The following is a 10,964-nucleotide window of genomic DNA, read 5'->3' as shown; positions in this document are numbered from 1 at the left end:
GGTACAAATCAATCATTTTAATGTATATAAGAATGTTCACTTGTTTTCTGTCTTTTTGATAATACCCTTTCTTACTGGAGTGAGGTGGTATCTCAGTGTTGTTTTGATTTGCGTTTCCACTATGATCAGTGACATGGAACAATTTTGCATGTCCTTGGTTGTCCATTTGTATGTCTTTGAGAAATGTCTAATTTAAATCCCATTTTCAAGCAGATTAGTTGTGTAGTTCTTTATATATTTTGGATATTAACTTCTCAGATGTATACTTTGCAAATATATTCTCCCATTCTGCAAAGTTGTCTCTTCATACTGTTGACTATTTCTTTGCTGTGCAGCTTTTAGTTTGATAAAATGTCAATTGCCTATTTTTAGCTCTTTCTTGTATCTTGAAATCTTGTCCAAAAGATCCTTCCCTGACACAGTGTGCAGAGCATTTCTCCTAAGTTCCTTCCACCAGTTGCATAGTGGCAAGTATTACATTAAAGTCTTTAATCCATTTTGAAATAACAAGTGCTAGTGAGAATGTGGAGAAAAAAAGAAGCCTTATACACTGTTGGTGGTAATATATATTAGCACAGTCTGTAGAATGGTATGGATGCCCCTCAAAAATTATTTTAACAACATTGTTCATGAAACTCTAGCCAGAGCAATTAGACAGAAGAAAAAATTTAAAGGTATAGACATAGATAAAGAAGTCAAACTATCACTATTTGCCAATGCCATGATTCTATATTTAGAAGATTCAAAAAATTCCACCGGGCTGGGGAGATAGCTAAGTTGGTAGAGTGCTTGCCTTGCAAGCACAAGGCCTTGAGTTCGATCCCTGGTACCGCCAAAAAATAAAAAATAAAAAAAATAAATAAATTCCACCAAAAAACTTAGAGGACTAATAAATGAATTCAGCAAAATAGCAGAATATAAAATCAACAACCATAAATCACATGTGTTCCTATACATCAGTAATGAATCCACTGAAAGAAAAATTAAGAAACTAACCCATCCAAAGTAGCCTGAAAAAAATAAAATAAAATACTTGGAAATCAAGGTGGAAAAACCTCCCATGCTCCTGGATAGTCAGAATTATTATTGTCAAAATGGTCATACTACCAAAAGCATTATACAATTTTAATGTAATTCCTATTAAAATTCCAATGACATCCTTCATAGAAATAGAAAAAGCAATCATTAAATTTATTTGGAAAATTAAGAGACCCAGAATAGTCAAAGCAATCCTTAGCAAGAAAAGTGGAAGCAGGTGGCATCACAATACCAGACCTCAAACTATACTACAGAGCTATAGTAATAAAAACAGCATGGTACTGGCACCAAAACAGACACAAAGACCAATGGAACAGAATAGTAAATACAGAGACAAACCCACATAAACACGGTTGTCTCATAGTAGACAAAAGTGCCGAAAACATTCACTGGAGGAGAGATAATCTATTCAACAAATGGTCCTGGGAAAATGGATAGTCACCTGGAACAAAATGAAATTAAACCTTTACCTCTCACCCTGCATGAAACTCAATTCAAAGGGGATCAAAGACTTACCCTCTAGGAAAGAGACTCTGCACCTACTAGAAGAAAAAGTAGGCCCAAATCTTCACCAAGAATCTGACTTCCTTAGCAAGACTTCTAAAATGCAAGAAGTTAAATCCCAAATCAATAAATAAGATGGATTAAAACTAAAAAATTTCATCTCAGCAAAAGAAACAATCATGTGAAGAGAGAACCTACAGATTGGGAGAAAATCTTTACCACATTCATCTTACATAAAGCATCAATCTCTAGGATATATAAAGAACTCAAAAGACAACATCAACAAAAAAAAAATAACCCAATCAATAAATGGGCTAAGGAACTGAACAGACACTTCACAGAAGATATAGGACCAATCAACAAATATATGAAAAAATGTTCAACATCTCTAGCAATTAGAGAAATGAAAATCAAAACTACACTACGATTTCATCTCACTCCAATCAGGATGACAATTATCAAGAATACAAGCAACAATAAGTGTTGGCAAGGATGTGGGGGAAAAGGTACACTCATACATGGCTGGTGAGGTTGCAAATTGCTACAACATTATGGAAAGCAGTATGGAGATTCCTCAGAAAACTTGGAATGCAACCACCATTTGACCCAGCTATATCACTCCTTGGTGTACACTCTAAGGACTTAAAATGAGCATACTGACGCAGCCCGTTACTTGCCTCCTGAAGGCTGCAGTCCCAGGCAGCAGCGAAGACCATAGCTGACGGTGGGCCACCCCCGCCACTACCACCACCAGGGAATAGGAGCCACCACAACATGTGGGTTTTTGGGTACGGGTCTCTGATCTGGAAGGTGGACTTCCCCTATCAGGACAAGCTGATCGGATACATCACAGAGGACAGCACGTGCCTCTGGCAGGGCAGCACTGACCACCGCGGGGTTCCCGGCAAGCCTGGACGTCTTGTGACTTGTTGAAGATCCTGGGGGTTGTGTATGTGGTGTTGCTTACAAACTGCCAGTAGGAAAAGAAGAAGTAAAGGCATACTTTGACTTCTGAGAGAAAGGAGGCTACGGAAACATAGCCATTTTTTTATCCAAAAGCTTCCACAACACAGCCATTCAGTGTGCTGTTCTATATTGAAACATGTGATAATCCGAATTATCTTGGTCCTGCCCCTCTGCAAGACATTGATGAACAAATTTTTAATGCAGCTTGTTCAAGTGGAAGAAATACAGAGTATCTTTTTGAGCTTGCAAATTATATTAGAAGCCTTGTACTAGAAGATGGAGATGAGCATCTTTTCTCTTTGGAAAACATTCTAAAGGAACATTTAGAAGAAAAACAGAACCTCAGTTGCCTATAAAGACCTAATCATTAATTTATTCAAATAGAGCATTTAGTCTTCAGAGAATCACTTCAGCATACATTGGCAATGTTTTGGAAGTGTTTACTTGAAGATCTTATTATTTTTAATGGTATAGCCAGGATATCATCAAAATGTATAGTTTAATTGGAAGTGTCGTGAAACATTTATATTCAGAAGATTGGAATATAGAGAAAGAAAAATTCAAGTTTTAATGATATAATGATCTCCTAACTATGTGATACTGAACATCACAAGTGAGTTATTAAGAAATATACAAAGTGCTCACTTCAGCAGCACATATTCTAAAATTGGAACAATACAAAGATTAGCATGGCCCCTGCACAAAAATAACAGGCAAATTTGTGAAGTGTTCCACATTTTTAAAGAAGAGAAATATAGAAATATAAAAAGACTTGGTTCAGTTCTTGTTTGTATCAGAATAAAACTAATCTCGTATCATTTCAAAATACTATTTTTGAGGTTAAAGAGAAGTAAGCCAAAAGTCCAATAAATATTATAAGAATATACCTTTAATATGTTCCTATAAAATTATTCTATAACCATGGTTTAAAAAATAAAAGCTTAAAATAACATGCAGTTAGAAATGTATGTTAATACAGATAATATTTCAACCTTGAATGTGAATTTCCTTGCTATTCGGGTATAAAATGAGAATTTCGAATTTAGGCCAAAAAGAAATTGGCATTTTTTAATAAAAAATATTCTTGGAATTTAAAAAAATCTGAGCGTATTACAGTGATGTAGCCACATCAATGTTTATAGCAGCTCAACTCAAAATAGCTAAACTATGGAACCAACCTAGATGTCCTTCAATAGAGGGATGGATAAAGAAAATGTGATATATATATATATATATATATATATGATGTAATATATATGATGGAATATTACTCATCTTTAAAGAAGAATGCAATTATGGCATTTGCTGATAAATGGATGGAGTTGGATAATATCATGCTAAGCGAAATAAGCCAAACTCAAAAAATCAAAGGCCAAATGTTTTCTCTTATACGTACATGCTAATTCTCAATGGGGTGGGGGACCCTAGGGAGGAATACTTACTTTAGGTAGAGGGAAGTGAAGGGAGGGGAAGGGGTATGGAGGTAGGAAGGACAGCAGAGTGAATCTAACATCAATACCTCATGTACACATATGACCGTATGAACAATGTGATCCTTCAATATTCACAATCAGAAAAATGAGAAATTATACACCATTTATGTATGATTTATCAAAATGCATAAGTGCATTCTACTATCATTTGTACAACTAATTAGAACAAATAAAATTTTTAAAGATTATTTTAATACTATCCTGAAATCTGCCTATTCATTAAAATTTTAGTTAAATTTTACTTGTAATTTACATGTGTACATGTATATGTATACACAAGTAAGTTATATATATATATATATGTGTATATATACAGGTAAATTAAAGTTTGAAACAGAAATATCTGGTTGTTCAAATGTGCTTTCCAGATATTTTAAAATATTAGAAGAACAGAATAAAACATCATGGAATAAATTCATAAGTAGTTTCATAATGTATACAAATAAACTCTAGGACAAATCAATAAGTGATAAAATATTTTAGGGGGCAACTGTTTGAAATAAAATGTTAATAAGATTTCCTGTTTTATGTAAAATGTATAAAACAGAGAAATATAGCATGTTCAAAGCTAGTTCTTATATTTAATAAATTAAACAAATTGAAAATAGTAAAGTTAATAAGTTTATTAAGAAGATTATCTTCTGTGTAAGAAAAAATGGACAATATGCTATAGAAAATGATGAGCAGGGAAATGGGATTTTCTCAGAAAAAGAAATCTGAAGTTCCCAGAAAACACTCTCTATATTAAAGTCACTGTGTGTCAAAACTTAGAAAAATACATTTAATTTGTGGTATTATGAATGTGAGAAAGATAATTTTTGTGTGCCATACTTGGTAGTGCAAGCTATTCAGTGTTTGATGGAAAACAAGCACTATTTTGTGACAATAAATGTGTATGTGAATGATGAACCAGAAATCCTACTCCTGAGTAGGTATTTCAAAGAAATTATCAAAAATCTATTCAGGATTCATATTCAAGGATTTTCATTATGTGTTGTTTCTTACTGCAGAAGAAGTTTACTGACTTGGATGTCATCATAAAAGAAATAAGCATATAAAATGGGTGGTGTCATATCAGGAAGTATGTGCTAAGAGCTGAAGAGTATTCTGAATGTAACTCTGAACACTGGAAAAGGCACCTCTTACATTTTGAATAATAATGCTTTTTAAGTAGAATATTACTTAAAAGGAAAAGAATATTTAGGGATGGGAGGATAGCTAAGTGGTAAACAACTTGCCTAGCACGCATGAGGCCCTGGGTTCAATGCCTAGCACAATAGGCACACATATAGATAGAGAGAAACACACACACAGACACACACACAGACACACAAGCACAAACATAGATAGTATGTTTGATATATATGTGAACTCTAATAAGTATATGATTATTAGCTATGTCACTTGAATATGTTGCATCCGTGGTATTTAAAATTAAACTTACCAATAACACATGGCAACTTCGCCAGAATAGTTAGTTAAAGCTCTTTGCATTCATAATACTTTGAATGCTCTTTAAAGTGGTCTGAAAAGTTGACTTACCCTCACTATTTGTCTACACAATGAAGCATTGTATTAATTTATTTAGTAACATTAGTTTTTTTTATATTTATGCTACAAAATGAGTTGTAATTTAATATTAAAATAGTAATTTTAAAATGAAGACATAATAAAATATTTTATCAAGGATTTATAATACATTGCTTGATAGCGAGGCCCTAAGCAACTCAGCAAGACCTGTCTCTAAATAAAAATATGAAAAAGGGACTGGGAAGGTGGCTTTGTGGCTAACCCTTGGTTTAATCCTCAATAAAAAAAATACAGCTGTTGAAAATAAATCGCATTTTTATATATGAATTGCACAAATATCAATGAATGATAGTATTAAATACTATAAAGTTCATGTTCCAAGAGTAAAGAACAGCTTGGACAAATATTCAAAATATTGCTGCATATTCTCTTGTGTAAGAAAATAACAAAATTATTAGAAAATAGTCAAAATTTTATTAAAACATATATTATTCAACCATAATTACTGATAAATGTGTGAATGACAATTTCCTTCAGCAAAATAGAAAAGGACATCAAATCAGATCAGGTAATTCTACAACTGAAGACTTAAAGGCTTTAGTCCTTAAGGAAATAACTGATCCTTAGTCAATTAAGACTCAATATGTCCAACCTTTTAGTGTTCATCAAGTATAAGCTTTTATATTTGTTAGGATTTCTTAATCCATTGTTCAACCATATCCTTAATGAGGGATATTTGCTTTGGATTTATTCACATGTCACTAAGTGACTGTCCACAGAACTTCACCTGCAATGGGTTACAGGCCTGCGTTATTGGTTTTAGATTTGTTCTGAATTGAGTTTAGTGTAGCAGTTAACTTATTTAGCTAAAGATCTCTAAAAGCAAAATTCATCTACTTCATGTGTTGCAAAAGCATCACTTTATGAAAAACATATATAATTATTAATGGACAATTCTATATAACAATCAAGGTCATTATATAATTATTTCTGTTTTCGATTCACATTTATGAACTATTTCAAATGAAGTTAAAAAAGAAGAATGTTAATTCCTTTAGGAAAAAATGAAAAATCTGATAATACATGATTTCAATAATAAATGATGGTATGTTAATATAAAATGTTAATTTTTGTTAGCTTTCATAATGTTGTGATCAAAATATCCTACAGTGACAACTCAAAATATATAAAATTTATTTGGAATTCACAGGTTTCAGATGCCTCAATCCATAGACAGCTGACTATATAGCTCTAGGTCCAAGGTGAGAAAGCACATCATGGATGACAGATCCAGCAGAAGAAAGTTGCTCTGGTCATGACATCAGGAAGCAGAAAGAGAGCAAGAGAGAAAGAGGAAGGGACCAAGAGCACATTCAAGAGCGTGTCCCCAGTGACCAACCTCCTCCCGCTCTTGTGGTTTGAATATGAGGTGTCTCCCAAAAGCTCACATGTGAGACAATGTAAGAAGGTTCAGAGGAGAAATGATTGGATTGTGAGAGTTTTAACCTAATCAGGATTAACTGAGTTTTAATTGGAGGCAGGTAGGGTGTGACTGGAGGAGGTACGAATCGGGGAGTGGCTTTTGGGTATATAAATTTGTATCTGGCGAGTGAATTCTCTCTCTGCTTTCTGATCACCATGATGTAAGCTGCTTCCCTCTCACATGATATTCAGCCTCACCTTGAGTCCTGAGGAATGAAGTCGGCCTTCTATGGACTAGACCTCTGAACCTGTAAGCCTTCAAATAAACCTTTCCTCCTTTACAGTTGTGCTGGTTGGGTCATTTAGTCACAGCAGTGAGATAGCTGACTAAATAAGATCCCAGCCAAGCTCCATCTTTGTATAGTTATCACACTTTCAGGATACACTTGTTAGGTACAGCTCTCATAACCTAATCATTTCATCTTCAAACATCTCTGCATTATCAGAAACTTTGGGGAGATATCTCATATCCAAACCATAATATTCATCTCATAGCTCCCAAAAGTTCATGGTCATCTTACAGTGCAAAAGGCATTTAGTCCATCTCCAAGAGTCCCATTATCTTAAAAGTTTCAGTACTGCCCAGAAGTCTACGTTCAAAGTCTCCTCTAAGACTCAAGGCAAACTTTTGGCAGTGAGCCCCTGTAAAAATAAAAACCAAGTTACATATATCCAATATACAGTGGAGCAGAGGAAAGTGGTAATTTCCATTCCAAAATGGAGGACGAATAGGAGAATAGAAAGACATAGAGAGAAGGAATGGGGCCAAAGCAAGAGAGAAACCCAACCAGGCAAACTCTGCATCTAGGACACATAGTGATAAAATACTGTTGCAAAGGGCTTGGGCAGTCTTGCCCCTTTGGCCTTGCCAGTTGAAGCACACCTGGGCTGCCCTTCAGTGCTCTTTCCTCAACCAATAGCTTTTCTTGACAGACGGTCCACGCTACTGGCATTACTTAATTCCTGGGGTCTCCACTCCAGTTTCAGCTTCACCTTCACAGTTGTGTACATTACCCTCTCAAGGGCAGCCCCTACGCAGCTTGTTCTGCTGCACTCTGTCTCACCTCCAAGACTTTCCTCTGTAATCTCAGTAGACACCTCCATGATACCTTAATTTCAGCATCCTGCATTCCTGCAGAACCAGTACTACATGGCTGATGCCAAGATCAGCAACCTGCTCACAATTATCTAGGCCCCCTGAAATCAAGAATGCAGCGGCTGCCAGGAACAGTGGCACCTATAATCCCAGTGGCTAGGGAGGCTGAGGTAGGAGGATTGCGAGTTGAAAATCAGCCTCAGTAAAAGCAAGGCACTATGCAACTCAGTGAGACCCTGTCTCTAAATACAATACAAAATGTGGCTGCGGTATGGCTCAGTGATCGAGTGCCCCTGAATTCAATCCCCAGTAGCATCTCCCACAAAAAAAAAAAAAAAAAAAAAAGAAAGAAAGAAAATGCAGTGCCTCTGTGTGTCTGTATAACTTGACATGGGGAAACAACTTCCTAGACTCCCCTGTGCACGATCTTTTCTTCTATGGTCACTTCTCAAAGGAATTTTCCCTTCTAGACCTTTGAGCCAAAGTGGGTGTGGTCTTGAAAATTCCTGAAATGTTCTCAAGGCATCTTTCCTGTTGTCTCTGTGCCAATACTTAACATTTCTTTAGGGGCTGACACCCAAAGTAGTTACGGATAAATCACTAAACAGAGCACTCTGCAATCCTAGTAAATCTCTGAGCAGAGAACACTTGACAATCCTGGTTTTGTTGTTTTGTTTTGTTTTGTTTTTTGCAACATAAACACTTTGTCCTCTAAATGGAAACCAAAGATACTGATCTATACAGTGAAAAAATTGACAGAATGTCTGCTAAAAAGCATTGAATCTTGGCTCTGATGGAAGAGAAATGATTGGGTAAGAGCAGCCGATTTCCCAAAACTACGAAAGAAAGGTATTCACTTAGATTAAAGGAGAAGTAGAGCAAGAAAGAGGAGGAAGAAGAAAAGGTAGAGAAAGAGAAGTGTAAGAAGAATAAGAAATGAAGGGAGGGCGGGGTTGTCGCTCAGTGGTAGCTCGCCCGCCTCGCATGCACAAGGCCGGAGCTTAATCCTCAGAGTCACACAAAAGTAAAGGAATTGAAGGAATTGTGTCCACCTATAACTGGAAAAAGAAAAAGAAAGAAATGGAGGGAGAAACTGGAGAGAGAGGAGGAGAAGTTGGAAGGACAGGAATAGAAAAAGAGGAAGAGAGGAAGGGGTGAAGTGTTAAAGGAAAAGGTAGAAGATGAGGAGTTGAAAAAGGAAGGAAAGAGTAAGACACCACTGTATACCTGTTAGTTACCTCAGGCTGGAAGAGGCAAGTCTTGCTATCTTAGTATTTGAATATCTTAACTGCTCTTTACTTTTCAGTTGTATCAAAATAACTTAAAATTATATTTGTCATTTATTATTCATTTACATATATTCCTCTGGTAGACCTTATTTCACCATCTAATTAATAGAAATATGTTTCAAAATAAAACTCAATCATTTGGTGTTCATATAGCATGTTTCAATTGTTCAAATAGGATTACCATTAGAACCTAATAATTGAAGTTGTGTTTGGCAAGTTATTATTGAAATTAGAAAATCCTTATAATAGTAAAGTAATTATAAATAGTATCTGCATTAGTTACAGAGAATATTTATCTTTTAAATTATCACTTTTTTCCCTGAGATATCCTTAGGTTATTGTTTTAGCAATTGCAAACTAGCCTGATTCAGATCAATCATTCTGCTACTATTAACTATAATATATTTATAAGCATCCAAGAATGAGGTAATTAGGTTTTATATGGTGAAAAATCAAAGAGAAGGGAAATCCAAGGCAATGACCCAGGAATTTTCTGCTATATTTCTTCACAGACCATTTGATGATTGCTAGATTGAGACACTGAACACTGATCAGCTTTTTTTTTTTTTTTTTTTAAATCAGAGTGAAAGTGTTGGGCTAATAATGGATCCCAGCTGGACCAAGCTTCAAGGCCCTGGTGACTACTCTTTATGTTCAATCTGATGCCATATGATACCTCTGGAAGAATATAAACAGCACTATATTCTGACCGAATCTACATTTTTGAACATGCTAATCCCTGAATGGATTAAGAAAGTGTAGCTGGCGGTATGAAGAGTTCACTGCCTGCCAGAAAGAAATGTAAATCATATCAGGAATGAAAAAGCATCATTCAAAATCACATTATCTCTACACTTTTTTCAAATATATTTGGTTCTGTCTCAATAATCTAGAAATAGAATGGAGCTACCATAGTGAAATAATGGGCATCTACAGCTAACATCATACTTAATAATGAAAGAGAATGTTCTCAAAAAATCAGGAAAACTGAGTGGATGTCTGAGCTGACTGTGTCTAATACACATTGAAACTGTGTGGTTGGGCAATAAGATAAATAAACTCCATGCAGATTGAGCAGGGAGATCAAAAAATGCCTTTAGTTTCAAAATATATAGAAAAGCTCTAAATTACAAATAATTAATGAAAATATTTCTATGACAAGAAAGTACACTTATTAATGTAAAAGTGCACAAAGTAGACAAAAATTTATTTTATTTTTATATAATACTAAGGAGCCATTGGAAATGGGTTGCAATTAAAATGAAAAAAATATAAAATTTACCATAGTATTAAGATATTAAATGCTGATTGTGTATCAAACAGATGCCTGAAAGATTTTTGTACAAACTACCAGATTCATATTTTTGGTGTCACTGACAGGTACTTCCAAAAAACAATAAAAAGAAAAGAATTGTATATAAGGAGTTATCAATTATTAGGTAGAAGAGAATGGGGCCTAGAAAACAGATAAGATCAAGATTATAAGCAAAGATAAGTCTAACCATAGACCCAGAAACCTCATTTTTGTCTTTAGAATAGCATAAATATAGATAATAGGAATACCTC

The 10,964-nt window shown here is 34.9% G+C and overlaps 1 pseudogene across 1 annotated transcript; it reads left to right on the top strand.

Moving 5' to 3' along the window:
• The first annotated feature begins 2,316 nt into the window (after positions 1–2,316).
• LOC306659171 (glutathione-specific gamma-glutamylcyclotransferase 2-like) lies at positions 2,317–3,300 on the top strand (annotated as a pseudogene). Its single transcript has one exon. The product of its transcript is annotated as a glutathione-specific gamma-glutamylcyclotransferase 2-like (transcript).
• Positions 3,301–10,964: the final 7,664 nt, after the last annotated feature.

This window comes from Sciurus vulgaris (assembly GCF_902686455.1).
Source record: "Sciurus vulgaris genome assembly, chromosome: 4".
NCBI classification, from domain to species: domain Eukaryota; kingdom Metazoa; phylum Chordata; class Mammalia; order Rodentia; family Sciuridae; genus Sciurus; species Sciurus vulgaris.
This window is presented reverse-complemented; position numbering and strand designations above follow the sequence as displayed.